Source organism: Dermochelys coriacea, chromosome 25 (assembly GCF_009764565.3).
Source record: "Dermochelys coriacea isolate rDerCor1 chromosome 25, rDerCor1.pri.v4, whole genome shotgun sequence".
In the NCBI taxonomy this organism is placed as follows: Eukaryota; Metazoa; Chordata; order Testudines; family Dermochelyidae; genus Dermochelys; species Dermochelys coriacea.
In genome coordinates this window covers 12683974-12703894 of record NC_050092.1, presented here as the reverse complement: position 1 = coordinate 12703894, position 19921 = coordinate 12683974, and the positions used below count along the sequence as shown (strand labels likewise).

At 44.1% G+C, this 19921-nt stretch overlaps 1 protein-coding gene across 11 annotated transcripts in view; it reads right to left on the bottom strand.

The window, feature by feature from the left end:
• GNG7 (G protein subunit gamma 7) overlaps positions 1–19921 on the bottom strand; it is a 130427-nt gene that overhangs the window by 73463 nt on the left and 37043 nt on the right. For 2 of the 11 annotated variants that reach the window (XM_038383734.2, XM_043502406.1), the window contains exon 3: positions 1975–2101. The exons of the other annotated variants lie outside the window; for them this stretch is intronic. The gene's annotated coding sequence lies outside the window, so the exon portion shown is untranslated. The remainder of the gene's footprint in view (positions 1–1974; positions 2102–19921) is intronic. 11 annotated transcript variants of the gene reach the window in all.

Here is a 19921-nt window from a genome sequence, read left to right as displayed (position 1 = left end):
AAACAAATGAGGTGTTGGGTGTCATGAGTCACCTCTTGCCTACCCGAACAAGGGGCTGTGATAAGCAACTTTCCAGCTGACTCCTGCCTTATGTGGAAGGTGCTAGTTTGGCTCCAAGCCTGAGAAACACAAAGGTGTGTTCAGACTAGGTCAGCAGTCTGCTTCCAAAATACACCCTATGGACTGGTCTTGTTGCATAGACAGTGACTGGATTTATGAAGGCAAGCCCATCTATATGAACAAGAACAAAAATGCTTTATCTAGTCCCTTGCTGCTGCTCAGCCTTAATGATCAACTAACCCTTCACATTAAAAACCTAGAAGCAAAACTTTGCAGCCTTGAATCTGTTTGGCTGATTTAAGTGAAAGCACATAGCACAGTATTGGGAAAGCCAAAAGGTGATCATGCAACACTTCTGCCTACCCAAAATGATCGGAATTCTTCTCTCCCCCCCCCCCCCCCTCACACAAGTACCAAAAAAGAACCTTGTACTTTCTGGTACACCAGTGCCAAAACATGCAATCAAATGCAAATGATTTTCTCCCCTTCCTCAATAGGCCTGACCTGTACATTTTAGGTAAGTTAGTTTGTAGCTGACCATTCAGCAGTATACTGTAGTTCTATTTCTTGCATGCCAATCTGCAGACAGTAGGGCAACATTTGGAGAGCATATAACAAACATCACACTCTATCTGGGTTCCTGGAAAGCTGCCTTCAGAAAGCAAGGACACACATCAGCTGCGCCTTTTTGCAGTAGTAGAAGAAAAACTGCACTTAAGTTTGGAACTTGCCACCAGAACTAGTATAACTAACTTACATTCAGGCTGATTAAAAGGCAAAAAACAGCCCCTGCCTTTGTTGAAGTAAGAATTTTGTTTATTCTCCCTCACACCTACTGGGTTGGAAGCAGATGTGAACACACTGGCACAGGACAGACTATGGTTATCCGGAGGTCACATGCTTAGCACTTCCATTTGTCGGCAGCAAAAGCAACAGGCCACAGCAAAAAGCCATTTCTCAGGCCCTTCTTGGAAGCCCATCCATTTGCTTTATTTGTTGGTGCTAAGCTGAGAACAGCAGGCAGCGAATATACACAGGCCTGGCTCTGAACTGTTCAGCAGTGGCTGTGATGCCGAATATTTTTGCTCCACTTGGGACTGCGCATGTACTATTTTTGTTTGCCATTAATCCTTTTGTACCTGCAGTTCCCAGAGTTACCACTGATGGGAATAGACTTGAGCATCTTTTTAAAAACCCGAAGGATTTTCCACCCCCAAAGACCCAAGGGCAATGCTGAATGCAAAAAAACAAACCAGTCTAGAAAATAACCACGTAATGTCGCTGGAAGGACCCTAGATACAGTGAAGGCACCCAAGGTTATGGAGAGGAACCAAAAGGAAAGAGCGACAGGAGACAAAGTATTGCAAGGCTCTGGTGTCTGGACAGGGATAATCTTTCCAACAAATAGAGCTTTGTGGCTTATTTTATTTAGAAGCCAAAGGCTAAAAAAAAGATTCAATAGGCTTCTTTTGCATTAAGACAGTCTCTGCAAATAACAGAGATGCTCAGTGCTACAAGTTTTGCTCAGGGGTGTACTCCTCAGAGAATGGGGACCAGCAGCAGACAGAATCTTGTAAGCATGAACTTAGCATTTTAGTGCTGTAAACATGTTAATTTAGTTACTGAAATAGCTGGAGGAAAAAAGTTTAAAAAGGGCGGGGTAGGCGGGGACTACTGTGCTTGATTAGCTCTATCCCTGGGTATCCTCTGCCCATTTAAATGCCAACTGAAGTATTAAGACAAAGTATGCTCAGAGCAATACCACTCCAACAGAAGCGAAGCCCTGAAAAGAACCTTTACAATGTAATTCTAAACTAAGAACAAGGTAACAAAGGAAGAGAGGGATGAGGGTTAAAACAAAGATAACATTAGCTGAACTGTATCATGCACAAACCTTATTGTTAAATTTCTTACCTCCTTGTTAAAGGAAAGAACTAGACTGCACAAAGGGGACATCAGTGGAAAGCAAAGCTCAAGTAGTGCATTTCTGGAGAACAGATGTCATACTTTATGAGTACTGAGAAGAGGCTGCTGGCATTACCTAGTGGGAAAGACCGAACAGTAAGCTTATTTCTTTTAAACACAGTGGACCAAAGCATGGTGAAGGGATACTCTAATACCTGAAAGGAAACTAACTATTAGCATTGGATCCAATTTTAAAGCCAGAAGCAACTGGCCGAAGTTCAAACAGGGTAAAATTTGCTTTGATTAGGAAAAACTGACAGCAAAAATAATTGCACAGTGGAACAGTTTTCAAATCAAGATAGTTGTGGCATATTCTCAGCTATCATAAGGACAGGCAGCATTTTGTCTTCAATTCCCAAGCTTGCCAGAAACTCAGAGTAGCCCTCCACTGCTGGAGAAGGCTATCTGTGTGTGTGCTCCTCCAACCAGGCTCTGTACACCAGCATCTTTAAAAGAGAGGGCATAAGCCAGTTTTAGTGAGTGACAGCACAATGAGCATTGGTATTATGACTGAGTATTAATGGTGTCACTTAACTACCAAAAAGAGGAAGGAGAAAGGGTTAGACAATTATATTTTTCTGTACGTCCCAAATGACTAATCACAAATTCATAGCCATGAGGTTCTGCTCTGTGGGGCTGCTCTTACTAGGAGGGCCCAATTGGCACGTTCAGGGTAACAATAGCTAGCCTGACAGATGTAAGGAGGCTAGAGCACACAGACCAGAAGCTGGCCTTAGCTGCAGTGGTGTGCCTATAAATGTCTAGATAAGAAGTTTATCTTCTGTTTCAGAAGGTTTGTGTGTACTGAGCAATATTCGTTCTGTACTGTACATTTCTATTTCCATCTCCCATTCTCTAAAAATGCTTGCCATGTGATCATTGTGGCAAGTCCTCCACAACTGTGCTTCCTAGACGACTGGAATTTTAGACTGCTTAACACCTGTTCATATACGTACATCGCAAAAAGAAAAGGAGTACTTGTGGCACCTTAGAGACTAACAAATTTATTAGAGCATAAGCTTTCGTGAGCTACAGCTCACTTCATCCGATGCATTTGAGCTGTAGCTCACGAAATCTTATGCTCTAATAAATTTGTTAGTCTCTAAGGTTCCACAAGTACTCCTTTTCTTTTTGCGAATACAGACTAACAAAGCTGCTACTCTGAAACCTGTCATATATGTACATCGAATCAGAGTTTGCCAGTTAACCATACTTCTTCAAGATGGTTGTATCTATGATTGAAATTGGCAACCCCTCTCCCCCCCCCCACACATGCTCTCTTCCCTCCACCCCAACAAGCCAAATTAACAGCACAGAGATTAACAAAAAGAATCCATATTTTCTCTGAATTATGCATCCACTTCCCCTGAAAGGATGTTCCATAAAGGCAACTAAAACAGAAGCCAGGCAGGAACTGTGAGGAGACACTTGCTCTCCCTCGAACAGAAAACATTCAATGTATTTTCAGTCCACAGGGTGTTACGGTAGGTGGTGTAAAAGAAATTAATTTCACCACCAGTGGCGACATTAGGCTCCACCCCTGGAATTCATTCTCAGAGTCCAGGAGACTCATGGTTTACACTCAGATGTTTTGGCACACGTCAAATCTTGTGCGTCTCATTCACAAAATAAGCCACGCTGGCCAGATGTTTACATTGTAGCAGAAGTTTGTTGCTTCACATTAAAGGAAGAGTGCTAGCTCAAGGCTCACTATAGAAAGTGTTGCAAGAGATTTTATGCACAGAACTTCTGAAGGAGCATCACAACTTTGCTAGCTGCCTGATCTCTGGAATTGTATGTTAAACTTTTTTGTTGAAGTCTCCCATTGTTACAACCCCCCACTGGCAGAAAACATGTCAGGAGTGATAGTATAGCCAAGGCACTGGTGTTCATAACCAGCACATCATTTAACCCCGCCCAGAAGAGGTCTGACGAGTATGGTGGTTAAATGCTGGTGGCTGCTTAAGGCCTCCCTAGTCATTACTACTGGAACTGCAGCAGTGGGGGAACAATGATGGGCAATTTCCCCCAAAAGTTGTGTAGACAAAGCCATGGAAAAGATCTTTTAGTCTATGTCTACACTGCATACCGCTGACAACAGGGTGTAGGATACCTATAGCTGCATGCCATAGCGAAAAGCTGGTTGTGTCCACACTGCGGTGTGTAACCTTTCCTGCTGCCAATCTTTCCCCACTGCTGGAATCTTTCTCTGTGGCAGGGAAAGACCCCTGCAGCACGATGCTACACTGCAATGGAGGAGGCACTGTTTGGCAGAGTGTGGTCCATACTGAGGTACATCCCCACAAAGTTTAGGAATGCCCTTACTCTACTCACCAAAGCAGTGCCTCAGTGTCTACACTGCTATTTATACCTTTTCTGCGGAGGGGAAGAGGGGCAGTTTAGTGTACATACTCTATACACTGCCAAAAGAAGAGCACGTCTACACTGCACACTGGTAACCATTTTAAAGATGCCTCCACTACTGAAGTGCTACACAAAGCCAAAATCTGCAAAGATGATTGTTTACAACATAGCTTGGAAGTGCCCTTTTAGCCAAGGGTTATGCTAGTTTTAGTCTGGGGGTACACCCTTTCCCATTAATGCATTTTCCAGATGCAAAGTTCATGATGGTAAGGGGTTGGGAAACGCCTATGGTGAAAAGAGAACTGTCAAATCTAGCACCTTGCTGTGAGAAAGAAGGGCCACTTTGAAAACAGAAAGGTGTAAACTCATTTGAAGGAGTAGATGGCCTGCACATACTAAAAGGATAGACTGATTGATGGCGTCACTTCTGGGAGGTTCTAGAAGGTAATGATCCCACCAGAAAAATGCCAGCTTTGAAAACATTCCCACTTACAAATAAATGTACTGCATGGATTTCCCATGCAGAGTCCAACAGTGTAATACAAACACCCTTATCACTGGAATTCGGTACCCTTCCAGCATCTGGTTTTGTGTCTGCCGATTTCCCCATAACACAGATTTTTGATTAATGTTCAGTTGTGCTAGGTGCTTCACAGAACACACACACAGACGATTGGTCTCTGCCCGAAAGGTCTTACACTAGAAAAGTAGCTCTACAACTGTTCCAGTGTGTAGAGTACAGATACCGTACACCCACCTAGCAAGGGTAAATAGCTGTTTAGATGCCAAGACCCTGCTTACGCAAGTAGAGATACAGCAGAACCTAGTGTATATACTCTGCACGGCTCTCTACATGCCCAGGAAGCACCTCCCATGTCTACACTGCTATTTTTAGGAGCATAGCTCCAGCAGCAGGACACCTTTCCTCACTACAGGGAAAGACTCCAGCAGCAGGAAACTGGCAGAGCATTTCTCTGCAGCCTCCCCATGTGTGTGTAGCTACGCACTGCAGTGGGGACACAGCCTCCCTTTTACTGCAGTGCACAGTTACACATACACTACATACCACCGTAAGAGCAGACAAGTACCTCCCTACGTTTATTTTAAACCTGCTGCCTGTTAATTTCATTGGGTGACCCCTGGTCCTTGTGCTATGTGAAGGGGTAAATTACACATCCTTATTCACTTTCTCCACCCCAATCAATTTTTATAGATGTCTATAAAATCATCTTCCCCCTTTAGTCATCTCTCTTCTAAGCTGAACAGTCCCAGCCTTTTAACTCTCTCCTCATACGGAAGCTGTTCCATTCCCCTCATCATTTCTGTTGCCCTTCGCTGTACTTTTTCCAATTCTAATATGCCTTTTTTTGAGATTGGGTGACCAGAACTACAAGCAGTATTCAAGGTGTGCATGTACCATGGATTTACATAGTGGTGCTATGATGTTTTCTGTTATCTATTCCTTTCCTAATAACTCCTAACATGGATTAGCTTTTTTGACTGCTGCTGTAAATTGAGCAGTTGTTTTCAGAGAACTATTCACAGTAACACCAGATCTTTCTCTGCGTGTGTGTAGTTGGGATGATATTTTCCAATGTGTATTTCTTTCCACTTATCCACACTTAATTTCATTTGCCATTTTGTTGCCCAATCACCCAGTTTTGTGAGATCCCTTTGTGTAGTGGCCTAAGGGATGAGCACAATCTCCCATAGCTCCAGATCCCAAGAGGGGTTAGAAACACTGAATTCAAAGCACAACTAAACTTCCCAAAGCTCACATGAACCTCATCCCAGAGTCACTAAACAAAGCAAATTACGTTTTGGAGCCTTTGGTTCTTGCATCTGGTTTGTACTCAACGTGATTCAACAGTAAAAGAAAAAAAATGTGTTTCTTTGGCGCTCAAGGGCTAGTTGCTTGGATGCTAGGTTGTCCTACAATCAGAAGAATTGTTTGAGACATTTTTCTCAACTAGCGAAAGACAGGAGTTTAGTACAGAAGCATGCCTTAGTTTGCTTTTACAACCCTTTGCTTCTGCAATGTAAGTGACCCTAGGCTTCTTTATACTGAGGATGGCAAAAAGGGCGTTAAAAGGTGCTCCCTCAAAGGTTCTCAGGAATCGTGTCCTTTTGTTTTAGGGCTGTCTGAAAAGCTGCTTCTGTTGCTGCTCTGAATGGCTACATGGGGGGGGGACATGCACCCTTTGATAAAACATTTTTGTTCTGCAAAATCCTGGTGTTACTCTTGAGTTTGTAGACATGACAGCTACAGAATCTGCATCTTGCAGGCATCTCAGCAATCTCCACACAAACCTTATTGCCAAGGGTGTGGATTTCACGTAAACCAAGTCTTCACTGCCACAGAGAAAGGAAAAAGGAGGGGGAATTACTGGCAGTACGGACCATTCTTGCTGGCAGTGTTCTGCAGCCCCACCAACACTTTATAAGGAAATATCTTGGATGATCTGATTACTGCTCTTGTTGCTAAGTTTTCTGCATTCTGTGTCAGAGGCTCTCTATCAAAGTGACTTTAGTCAGCATTTCTGAGGACAATCTGCAGAAATATTTATCCAAACCAGCACCACTGGGGATCAGTTCTCAGCACTACACCCACCATTCACTTTGATGGGAGTTGGGAGGTAGTGAGGGGGTTACGCTTCCTGTCTCTGCTATGTGCCATTCATAAATGCAGAACCACTGCCCTAATTAACAGGAAAAGGAAAAGCAGGCAAAACCTGGGAATTTTGGCTTTTGTAAAGGGGCACAAGAGTCTCCTATACAGGTCATCGACATGGCTGCAGCCAGACTCTGACCAACCTTTGTTTATTAATGGCCAGAAATCTGTTGGAATATACCAAGTGCTGTGATCCAGTTAGATCATGGCAAAGGGGCCTTCAAGGAAAGTTCAGGTGCTGCAGGAAGCAGCACTCATGTGAGAGGCACTACTTCCTCAGAATCAGTACCAGCATGGCACTGACGGGATTAACTACACTGAGGAAATGCCATCTTTCTTCAATAGAGTGGTCCTGATTACTTGTGAGAATTGGTTAAGCTTGCAGAGACTTTATAGTCGGCTTGACAGCATTTCTCTTTCTGTAACTCGGTAACTTTTGAAGGTCAATCAATTCCAAAGTTTCAGGGAACATGCTAGAAATCAATGGCCAGAATCCTCTTGATTTCAGGGAAAAACTGAAAAAAACAAAAGGGGATGGGGCAATCAGGAACACATGAAGTCGCAACAAACTTTTTAGCACAGCCACAACCTCAAACACCTCTGCAATTGTCTATAGATCAAACACCTGGTTGATGGCCCCACGAACACCTTCCACAATAACAATACACTCTGTTTGGAGGATGAGCAGGGATGAGATAAGGTAACATGTTGGTACTCTGAATGAAGAGCAATGGGGGCATGCACACATACCATCATATTGGGCTGGAATGTGGGACCCTTGTATGGGGATGAGGGAATAGGCACAGAAGAGGGTGGGAAGGTGTGAACAGGGAGCAGAGCACGCTCTGGCATAGAGGGAGAATGGGGAACACCACCTGAGGGGGGAGATTGTGCCCCCATTCCCCCCATAAGCTAATCCCCACAGAGCCTCTGCAATGGTGCTAGTATGGGAGAGAATGTGAGACCCTGGTGTGTCACTCTGGCTGGCATAATGGTCCTTAGTAGACTGTGGGGAGGAGAGGGAATGAGGGGCACACAGAGCCCCTAGCTGGGGGAGACTGGGGAGTTGCAGGGAGTCCCTGAAAAAGAGGGGGTTGGGAGGGTGGCACCCCAGGGAGCTTTTGTGGGGGGGGGGAAATGGAGTGTGCAAGGAGCTCCTAGGTGTGTGCAAGAAGCTTGGCTAACAACAAGTGATCAAGTGGGTGACCCCCCTCGTTAAAAACATCTCCTCATGCTTTTTAAAGGAGCAAAAGGTGTTAACACCAGTGAGCTGGTCAAGCTCCCGCGCAGGTAATTATGGCTCTCTGAAGCCTCATTGTACTGACCTCCTGCTGTGAACTGTTGTGTAGTGTTTTACCCAGTTTAGATTAAAAAAAAAAAAAAAAGCACCTACCCTGGGCTCAAGGCACCTGTGACAATTTAAAGTCACAGAGAAGGGTTGCTGTGCTCTATTAGACACCTGCTGCATTAGTTAATTTTGTAGACCACTTGGTATCCTTCAGAATGAGAAATGCTAGATAATGCAATTAAAGAAAGTCAGAAAGAACCAAATGGCTTATCTCATCCAAAGAGAGAGAGGTAAAATACAAAGTTTGCTTCTACTGAATATATAAACTACTAAAAAAACCAAAAACAAATCAATCTTCAATCCCACTGAAAAAATAAAAACGAGCATATTGGGAGGAACATCAAGGAAGCCTGGCAGAACAGGATGTACTGTAATCTTTTGAATCAGGAGAGGAGTTGCACTTGTTCTGACTTATCTGGTCTCAGAGCAACATGTGTAACAGAGGACAACTTTTTTCTCCCAAGTTATCAGCAATGATAAACACTGGTGCTGGGTGGAAAACTGAGGCGCCCCAGAGATTTAAAAGCCTACTGTTCAAACAATTTCTGTGAAGTTTTAACCACAAAGCTGGTCTTGCACACACTTTTCTTGTGACCTTCCACAGCTACAAGGCATGCAATAATATAGCGAGTTTCTCTGGCTAGGACTGGCTGTGAAGCAAAGTTCTTCTCATAGGAAAGAAAAGCTCATGCATGAGGTCTTGTATACACAATATGAGGAGGAAAAATTCAAGACATGGTTGATTTCTCCAGTCAAAGCTGCCATCGCTCATTAAAAAAACTAAAAAAAGTAACTTTCCCTTGAGACCTTTAACTGAAAGAGCTGGCTACCTAATAAGCAAACTGCAACAGCACTTAATCAATGGTATTTTGGGATTCAAAATTAATTCCACACACTGAACTATAGCAACAAGCAACTTAAAGTTGCCAAAAATCAACTTTTTTTTTAGTAAGTAGGAAGGAGACTTAAAATGCCACAGGGAAAAAAGTTTGAATGTAACTAACAAAAAAGGTGTCTGGCAGTTTAAGTGATTTGGAGACAGTTCCTAGGATTCAAAATTTAAACAGATCCTAAACAAATGATCCAGTGTAGAGGAAAGGAGGAATGCTATTCTAAGGGTTGTGGAATGCAAGTGTGTAGAGACAGGAGTGGGGTGGGGGAGTAGAGGGAAGGCTGTATAATGCACCCTGAACAGAGATAGGAGACCGACTGAAAATATGCAAAGTTAACACTGCTAAAGCATTTTTACATGCATCTATATTTAGAGAAATCGAACAGCTAGAGAATGTAAGGGGCCCTGTCAAACTCAAGTATTCTATGCACCACAGTTCTACAACTTAAACAAAAATAAGAGTGACATTTGATAGGGGGCTTTCACACCAGGTATTACTAGGACACATATAAAAACAGCGCAATGGCTAGATTATTCAGTGAAATCCACCAGCAAAACCTCACTGAAGATTTGCATTTTAAAACAGACCAAAAGTTTACAGCCAGACAAAGTCTTCTTGTCTTGTCTACAAGTTCAGACAGGACTGTAAACTAGGTAGAAGAGTGCAACTCAGCCATGTTTCCTAATCCTCTTTGCAATGATGGGCTTAGTTTAAGCCTGAAGTCCGCATTTTGCGCAATAAAAACATGGACCAGGTTTTAGAGAACTCCTATGCCACAAGAATTAAGGATTTTATTGGCGTTCGGACCAAAAAAAAAAAAATCAAATCTGTTTTAATATAGGCTAACTCAACAGCGTACTAGCTGCATGGTGGTGTTGGAAGCAATGCCAACAGACCGATTGTTTATTTTTTGGACAATTCAGACATGTACGTCCAACATCACACAACACACCATTTCAAACAAGTAAGAAATCAGTTGCTATTAATGTTCCACAGGAAAAGCAGAAATCAAATGTATTCCAGAGTGATCTAGGACTCTCCTACTATTACTAAGCTAAGTTATCTTGAAGTCCATTAGATAACACTGACCCAATTCTGTAGGCTGTGCACATTATGTTGTGGGATAGTGAAATATCAGCCCGGTAATTAAGCTGCCTCTGGAATATAAATGCATTCACATTTGCAAGGAGCTTAGATGTTTCAAAGGAAAGATGTGTTTGGATTATTCTGGCTGTTTGCCAACAGACACACCCCGGTAGGCTAACTGCTCATGCTTTAGTAGGAACACCCTTCTCTTCATCAGCAATGGCCCCTCCAAACCAAAAAAAAAAAACAAACCAAAAAAACAAAAAAAAAAACACCCCACACCCCGCAAGCCATTTCTCCTTGTGAAAAAAAACAAACTGTATTTGCGGTGGGAGGATGGTCATTTAGGCAAAAGGTAAACAAAGATTACTTGACTGTTACCCATTACACAGAGAAAAACCACATCAAGATTTCAGCTGCTAAAGGTTAGACCAGCATGCAGGTGGAGTGTGTAGGAGGGCTGGAGGACAAAAACAAGAGACAGTAAAGACTGACTCAGCAGACAGCTCATCCCCTCACATTATCTCTCATCTCAAAGAGGAGAGATTAAACACACTTGCAAATTAAAATATGAGCTGAAGATGGTTTATATAACAGGTCTAGAATAGGACAAATATTTTACTGCGTGCAGAGTTTACAGAGTACTTATTTCAGTCGTATCTGCAGATGTCAGTCATGTTAGGAAGCCAGCACCACAGAGTGATTAGAAATTGTGTTCCGAGTCATGGGTGTAACAGGGGCACTTTAATAAGCAATATCACACACATTATTTGTTTCAGGGTTTTAGTGCTACAGACTACTGAAAGACATCCTTCCCACATGGTATTTTGGGAGGCTAAATAAGATAGTGGTATACCCGAGATAGGGTTGCCAGGCATCCGGAAGCCTGGCAGCTCTGGTCAGCACCATTGACCGGGCTGTTGAAAGTCCGGTCGGTAGCGCAGCAGGGCTAAGGCAGGCTCCCTGCCTGTCCTGGCTCCACACAGCTCCCAGAAGCAACCGGCATGTACCTATGACCCCTAGGTGCAGAGGCGGCCAGAAGAGCTTCACATACCTATAGTGAATCTAATATGTTTACAAGACTCTTCCCAATGTTTTCTTAGGAAGAGACTTGATCATCACATGGCAGCAACTGTTTCACCGTGTTGGTGAGCTGCCAAATACTGACCAATTAAGCAATGTTTTATTAAATCTCCACTTATTTCTCATTCCAGCTCACTGTGTCAAGTTAATGCTGTAAGGTCTTCAGCAAGATTTGGGAGTAACTTCTATGGGAACTATCAGGTTTTGGTTAAACATATGCTGCACCTCTATAACACACAAGTGTGACAAACTAAGATTCAATGATGCTGACTTTTAAGAGAGTGGCAGAGAGAGATCCATCTAACAGTTAACTAAATCAGGGGTTTTCGAAGTGCGGGTCACGACCCAGTACTGGGTCACAGAACGTGAGGCCCTGGGTGGTGGCGGCTCTGGTCAGCACTGCTGACCAGGCTATTAAGAGTCCCGTCAGCGATGCTGCCCAGCTAAGGCAGGCTAGTCCCTACCTGCTCGGACACTGCTTGCACACCTCCACCTAGGAGGCGGACCTGCTGCTGCTTCTGGGGCGCAGCACAATCCATGGTGCCAGGGGAGGCAGAAAGCCTGCCTCAGCACCCCCGCTACATCACTGACTGGGAGCTGCCTGAGGTAAGCCTGCGCCCCAACCCTGAGCCCCCCCAACCCAGAGTCCCTTCCACACCCCAAAGCCCTCATCCCCCGCCCCACACCACAGCCTGCACCCCCAGCCCAGAGCCCTGTGCCCCTCCTGTACCCTGAACCCCTCATTCCCAATTCAGCCCTGCACCCCAACTCTGTCCCAGCCCTGATCCCCTCCCACACCCCAAAGCCTTCATCCCCCTCCCCACACCACAGCCTGCACCCCCAGCCCAAAGCCCTGACCCCCTCATTCCCGACCTCAACCCTGCACCCCAACCCTCTGTCCCAGCCCCGATCCCCTCCCACACCCCAAACCTCTCATCCACCGCCCCGATCCCCTCCCACACCTCAAACCCCTCATCCTCCGCCCCACACCAGAGCCTGCACTCCCAGCCCAGAGCCCTGTCCCCCCCCGCACCCTGAACCCCTCATTCCTGACCTCAGCCCTGCACCCCAACCCTCTGTCCCAGCCCTGATCCCCTTCCACACCCCAAAGCCCTCATCCCCAGCTCTGTTGGGTTGCAAGCATCAACAAGTTTCTTCAACTGGGTCACGAGAAAAAAAGTTTGAAAATCACTGAACTAGATAATGCACATAACAGTCTTTGCACTGTAAGAAAAAAATTCCTTACATAAAAAGGCAAAAATCTGAAGGATTCAATTTGTGAGGAAATATTAAGATTTAATCAAAAGAGCAGCAGACATAGGGAATGCGCTACAGGGGACAAGTGATGGCAGAAAGTTTAAAAATGAGTGCTGGAGAAGTGCGGTGAACGAACACAGTGGCATGATAGATTTCCACGTACAATGATAGAAATACCCAGAGCAGCTCAGCCCTAAGGGGCCAATTTTATTCCTCTAGAGCGGGCTGGGCAAACTTTTTGGCACAAGGCCACATCCAGAAATAGAAATTGTATGGTGGGCCACGAAGACTCACACAATTGGGCTTGGGATGAGGGAGGGGATGAGGGCTCTGGTTGGGGGTGTGGACTCCAGGGTGGAGCCAGAAATGAGAAGTTCAGGGTGCAGGAGGAGGCTCTGGGCTGGGACCGAGGGGTTCAGAGGACGAGAAGGGGATTAGGGCTGAGGCAGAGGGCTGGGGTGCGGGAAGGGGCGCAGGCTCTGGTTGGGGGTGCAGACTCTGGGGATGAGAGATTTTGGGTGCAGGAGGGTGCTCCAGGCTGGGATCGAGGGGTTTGGAGGACTGGAGGGGGATCTGGGCTGAGGCAGGGGGTTGGGGCATGAGGGGAGGCTCAGGGGTGCAGGCTCCGGGCGGCGCTTACCTCAAGCATCTCCCAGAAGCAGCAGCATGTCCCTTTTCTGGCTCCTACGCGAAAGCATGGCCAGGCGGCTCTGCACGCTGCTCTGTCCACAGATGCTGCCCCAGCAACTCCCACTGGCTGCGATTCCTGGCCAATGGGAGCTGCGGGGGTGGCATTTGGGGCGGGGGTAGCATGCAAAGCGGAGCCCCAGGCTGTCCTTATGCATAACAGCCGAAGAAGGACCATGCCGCTGCTTCTGAGCCATGTGGAGCGACCCCGACCCTGCTCCCTGGCTGGAGTGCGGGGGGGGGGTGCGGGGGGGGGGAGGGAAGAGAATACTGCTGCTTCTGGGAGCCACGTGGTGCAGCCCGCAATCCTGCTCCATGGCTGGAGTGGGGCAAGCCCCAGACCCCGTTCCCCAGCGGGAGCTCAAGGGCCAGATTAAAAACAGCTGGCGGGCCGAATCCTGCCCGTGGGCCGTAGTTTGCCCACCCCTGTTCTAGAGCAAATAAGTGAATTAAGTGTTCATGGTTACTCTAGACTATTAACTGCAATAGGTTCCCCCCTCCCCCCCACACACACGGGAAAAAATTCATTTCACAGAGGCCACAGAATAGTCAAATACTAACTGAAGATTTTCAACTCAATACAGATTCAGTAGCCTAGATGTAAAAAGCTCTGCACACTGTTCCTGAGTCACTCCCAGTATTAGTATACAAGAGCACAAACAATACTATGCCTATTTATTATCAAGTATGTGAATATCGCTTTAGTATTTAATAGCATCCTTATGTATACTTCAGCATCACTGCACAGCTAATCAGCATTACATAAAATCCATTAGCTATGAGGGTTTTCTTAAACTAATTGCCATATTATATTGCTATCCATTTCTCAATACCACCTTCTTCTCAGCAGACACTCAATACCAAGAGCAAAAATGCCCAGCATGTAGTGATAGACACCTTTAAAACATAACCAACCCACAAAGGCATGGCAGTTGCGAGCTACCCTAGTTTCTGGCTCTGAATTTCACTGTACGAGATGGCAGTTTCCTTATTTAGACAGTTTGAAAAATGTAAAATTAAAAAGGAAGACTATGGCTGAGAATTTGCATAATTGGTGTCTACTCCTTGCTTACCTAACAGGAGAGGAATTCTGTCTGTCAGTTAGTCTAGACTGTGGTGTTCAGTCCATGGGATTCTGGAATCTGTGGGCCAGAAACAACACAACAGCTGAGATGCACCAGAACAAAGAACTGCCACCTGGTGGCTTCCTCATTTTATTGAAAATTTAAGTCTAAATATATTGCTTTCTGCAAAGTTGCCTGATACTTTAAGGCTTCACTAGAGTGTTCTGAGCATTCATTCTGGCATCCAAACAGTTACAAAGCAACTCCCACTCATGCCAATTGGATTCAGTGCACAGTGGCAACATCTGATGCGATTTGCACCTCAGGTCAAAAGCAAGTTAGATTTCTATTCTCAGTAAGGCTTTTTTTAAAAGCTTGCATATTTTACTTAAGGTTAGATAAAATGCCGGTATCAATAGTTTTTGAATTCAAAAGAGCAGCATTTCTACCCCTGAAACCAGTTAAGTGGTTTAACAGCGACATCTGCAGATCAAACAGGTACACTGCATGCAGCTGCCTTTTCCTTCTTTCCCACTTAAATAAGTTGTGTGTAAAGACAGGAAATTTTCAAAGGCACAAGAGAAACCTGGGTGCCTGGCTGCCATGTATGCATTTGAAAGTCTCCCCCGTGGTACATTTTATGGTCCATCTCATGTACCTCTATGAACTCTGAACACCTTAAAAACGATTTTATGATGCTCTGCATGTTTCATGCACGAATTTCTCAAATGCTTCGGTTTCATTGGACGTACCTACAAGTAAAGTGGACTGAGGATACCAGTGGGTTACCCCAACACTACATTGCTGATGAAAAGCAAAACCAGTCTGCTTAAGGGATAGGACTGGGAAAGCTAGTCTCTACTCCCAGCTCTGCGACAGGTTCCCTGTCTAAGCTTACATAAGTCCCTTCACTTGTGCCTCAGTAAAAAGGGGAAACACTTGCCTCTTTCAGAGCTGATGCAAGGCTTAAGTAATATCGGAAAAGTCCTTTGTGACTCCTATATAGAAGGAGCTATCTAGTTAAATGCAAAGTATTAAAACATTGATCCAAACAAGAGAGCACACCTTAGTCCATAACGAAAGGAACAGGATACTACTGGAGTTCCACTTGCACATTGCAGTCAACCTGCTGTAGAACTCTTAATAGCCACAAATTCCATATTATGTGGCCCCCAGAGTAGTAGTATTTGACATTTACATAGAGCCTTTCATCCCCAAAGGGATCTCAGTACTTTATTTGTACAGGCAAACACCAATGAAAGGTCATGACATCTAGATGCATAGCACTAGATCTGTGTGTATGTGGGCCGGGGGGAGGAGAAATGATTTTGGCCTGGATACCTGACATGTCGAGTCCCAGGGAATCTTCAGCACCCACACAAAATAGACAGAGCCTCTTGGGTCTCAGGGGAGAGATCCACACAGGACAGGACTGCATGAAACTCAGCTGATCTACTTCAGGGGGATAGACAGCCCGAGTCTATCGTGTTGGGATTCAACTTTGACTCCAGAGTGTCTATATAGTGTGAGCCCAATGCTTAATCTCCGTTATCTCCTTCAAAGTGGCTGCAAAGTCACTCACCTAGTTCTGCCAATCTCTCAATATAATGAATTCTCATTGGTAGTTTAGCACCAGGAATAAATTGCAACTGTAGACACTGTTCCAGTTTAAGAATTAAAAACACAAGAAAGATTTTATTTTGAAGAGGGAAAACTCACTGCAAAAAAAAAAAAAAAAGCCATGTTAGAGTCTGAAGAATTTGGAGTGAGATCACAGAGGCTGTAAAATTGAGTAGAGTGATCCCAGAACACAACCATCATACCAAATTACAGGCGGATTCAACAATGTTACTGATACATAACTTGTTATTCCACCTTATATAAAAGGCATGGGATTTTAATTACAACAGTGCTTCATTATATTAATTGGAGTTTGCTTATTTCAGGATTAGTCAGCACAACAAGACAATACTTTAATGCTGAATGTTTACACAGAAGATTGGAATTGGTGGTTTAATAATTTTGATAGAATATATGGTGCTAACGCCATGCTCAGCAGGAGGATAACAATGGAACAAATTGCAGTTTGCTTTGCTAGACACTTCCCAGAGAGACTTTAAGTGTGATACCATCAATGTTCAGAGAAGCTCAGCACTTAAATTATTTATTGAGGTGCTGCCTCAGCTACAGCCATTCTGCTTAATTAAAAATGATGGGGAAGGTATGGTATTTCCAGTACGTCTCATGTATTCTAGTGCAGAGTAATGAATCCTGCAACACTAAAGCTGAAAGTCACTGTGCTCAATAGCTGCTGTTCCGGTACTACTGGTTAATCAAATACCAGGCTCCGAAGAGGACTAGATTAGATTGATTTTTTTTTTAAAGTGTCCCTGCTACCCAGTCACAGTAATTCCCCAAAAGCACTGGAGATGACTGAATTCAGTAAGTGTTACTTAGAGATCTTAGTAAAAAAGATTCAATATGCAGGGCACATTTCGAGAGCTACAGCCGGCAATGCACATTTACAAGCACTGAGAGGGAATAAAAGGCAGAAAGCGATCTTGGATGGATGCTGTGGTATCCTGGATGGATCAAAATGACTACACTCACCCACAAAAAAGATTAGAAAAAGGACCATTAAAAAAAAAAAAAAGACTACCAAGGCTGCAAACCTCCAGTATTGAAGATGCCACATAAAAAAAATTCCCCATCTCCCTTTGCTCCTGCATGGAAGCGTAGAGCTCTTTTACACCCCATGAAGTAAGACTTCTGGCTAAGAGGGATGAACATCCTTTGGAGCCTATCCAGCTTGATCCCTAATCAACCAGCGTGATCACTGTTGCACAATTCCACATGAGCCAACCGTGCTGTCTCAAGTCAGCAGCAATCCCAACTTGAAGGAAGCAAGAAAAGTCAAGCAGTAGACACCAAAGAGTCGAGAACTGCTCAGAACATGACCAAAAGGCTGGCAATGCTAGAGCGGACAGCACACCTGCATGCTGAAGCACCTTCAACTGCAAGCAGACAAAACCTTAGTTCCAATGCAATCTAGAATACAGCTAAATAGCCACTCAGAGGTTTGAAAGATTAGTCCCCCTGTTTGTCATCCAGGCAACAATAAACCTCTTCCAGCTTTCCTGCGGCATAGCAGGTGTCAATGTTTGTGAGCTCAAAGTTATGATTCATTTTGTAAAATTAATTGGAATTCACAGGCTTAACATCACTTAATGCATCATCCATTTAATGCATTATTAGAGGTTACAAACTGGGGCAATATATTTTGCCCTATTTACACAGTGATTTTATTGTAGTCATACTTCAACCAAAGTGAATGTAGGGCCTTGTTTATTACAACAATGAAAACAGTTTGTTCACAACGAATATGAATTTTGTATACCTAGGTACATGTTGATTCGTTTGAATGCTAAAGTATTTCTGATCAGGGCTCCTATTGAATATGCCAGAAAAACATTGGCAAGGGATTTTTTTTTTTTAATACATAATGTACGTGCATGCCTAGAGGTCAAGCTGTGTTCTTGTGATGCTCAGTCTGACTTGGCAGCATCTGAAACATCAGATCAGTCATCTCCAATTTCAATTACTGGATGAGTGAGTTCAGTTAGAAATAGCAATCTGCTCTCAAATTCTCTGCAGTCTGGTTAGCTGATCAAGTTATTTGTGCACCACCACCAGGCTTGGTGCTTTAAAAGCTCCGACACCGTCCCTCCCCCATTACAAGGGAATCCAAACAAATAGAAGAATTTGCACCCATGTAATGCTGATAGGAGAATTCTACACAATAGCGCTTTTACACTGAAGCCCCTTAGTATCCTTAGTCACAATGGCTAAAAACAGCTCTGGTGGCAAGTCTAACTTTCTCAAGCAGCAAGGACAAAAGATGTTCTAGGCCTGGAAGCAACTTGTATTTTAACGGAACATTAAAAGTCAGAGAGGAAGCATTAAAGGCACAATTAGTTTTTATATGTAGAAGTTCCCCTCCTGCATCACCTTCCAACTCTCCTTAGGAAGAGTCTTCCTGCTTACCAGTAAGACATTGCTCAACCTTTTTCCGGTCAGCCCTGCTTACTGCACTAAACACAAAGGTTGTGTGTGTGTGTTCTGGATCAATTCCAAGAATCCAGCTGAGCTGAAATCTAAGTCAGCTTGTTTCCCCCACTTACTGTCTGAACACAAACAAAAATGTTTTGTGGAGTGAAAACCTGTCACTTATGCTTATCTCTACTGGGATCTGGGCCCATGAGCGACTGGCTCCTTTCACCAATATTTTCCTCTGATTTATTTAAACCTTGGTCAATGGGACATACCTTCTGTACTCTGGCTGGAGGGAAGTGTTTTAATCAAATGTCATTTTACTGTGATGCAATAGTAATTGCTGCAAGTTCTTTATCACAGACAAAACTGCCAGCTATCACTACAGATACTTAGAAATTGCATGTGCCTAAATAATATGTATTACCTCTCCTTTTGTTTGCTTGAATACTAACAAAGTAGGGATGAATAGAAAGAAACTTGAGACTTTGATAATCGTTCAGAGATCTACTGTAACAGTTTAGTACTGTTTTGTGAGCTTGTAGAAAAGCTCCTTTAGAATTAAATGCAGTCACCTTTTTGCTATTAATAGGCATATTTGCACGTATGTCAATGATCAATAGGTTCCCCTTCCTGTTCTCTGGACACTTAAGTTAATTATTCATTGCAGGAAAATCTGTTTATATGCAAAGTAAACATAAAATCCTCAAGCCCCAGAAAGAACTCCAGTCCTCAGACCATGCCTTCCTCAAAAAGAACCTTGCATTAGATCTGAAAGATTAAAACCAGGTTCTGGATGCCTCAGGGGTCAGGAGAGCAAGTTTAGAACAGAGGGTTCTCATTGTTACAGACAGCTCCTCTGCCCTTTTAGAGATGGAATTCCAGCTCAGCACCTCCACTGATAACAGTGTAACCTATGACAGGAGAAGAGGCAGACTCAAGAAATCAGGCCCCAAACCACTAAGTACTAAGCAAGGCAACTAGGCTTAGACAAAGGAGAAGAGACAAGTGGAAGAGGCCGAGACAAAGGTCATGTCACAACACAGAAAGCTTGCTTGTAGAGATCAGTGTCAGGAGCAACACCACAGAGACTGGGAGATCCAGCAGAGAGATGGGATATAACTGAATGCTACCACCAGGACAGCTATTGTAGATAAAGGGCAAACGGCAGTAGTTAAGATATCACACTGGCTCCTCTCAAAAGCCTTGTTTTTGGACCACCACTGGGGACCTAGACATTCTTCAGAGTACAAGGTCAAGACACCATCTTGTCACTTTCACGTGTTCCACTTGTACCCACACTTACTTAGTTAAACTTTCCGTAACATTGGCCATGTGTTCCTTTCTGAGGCAACCCTGGATTCAGTGACCCTCTGAAGAATTAACCAGAGTA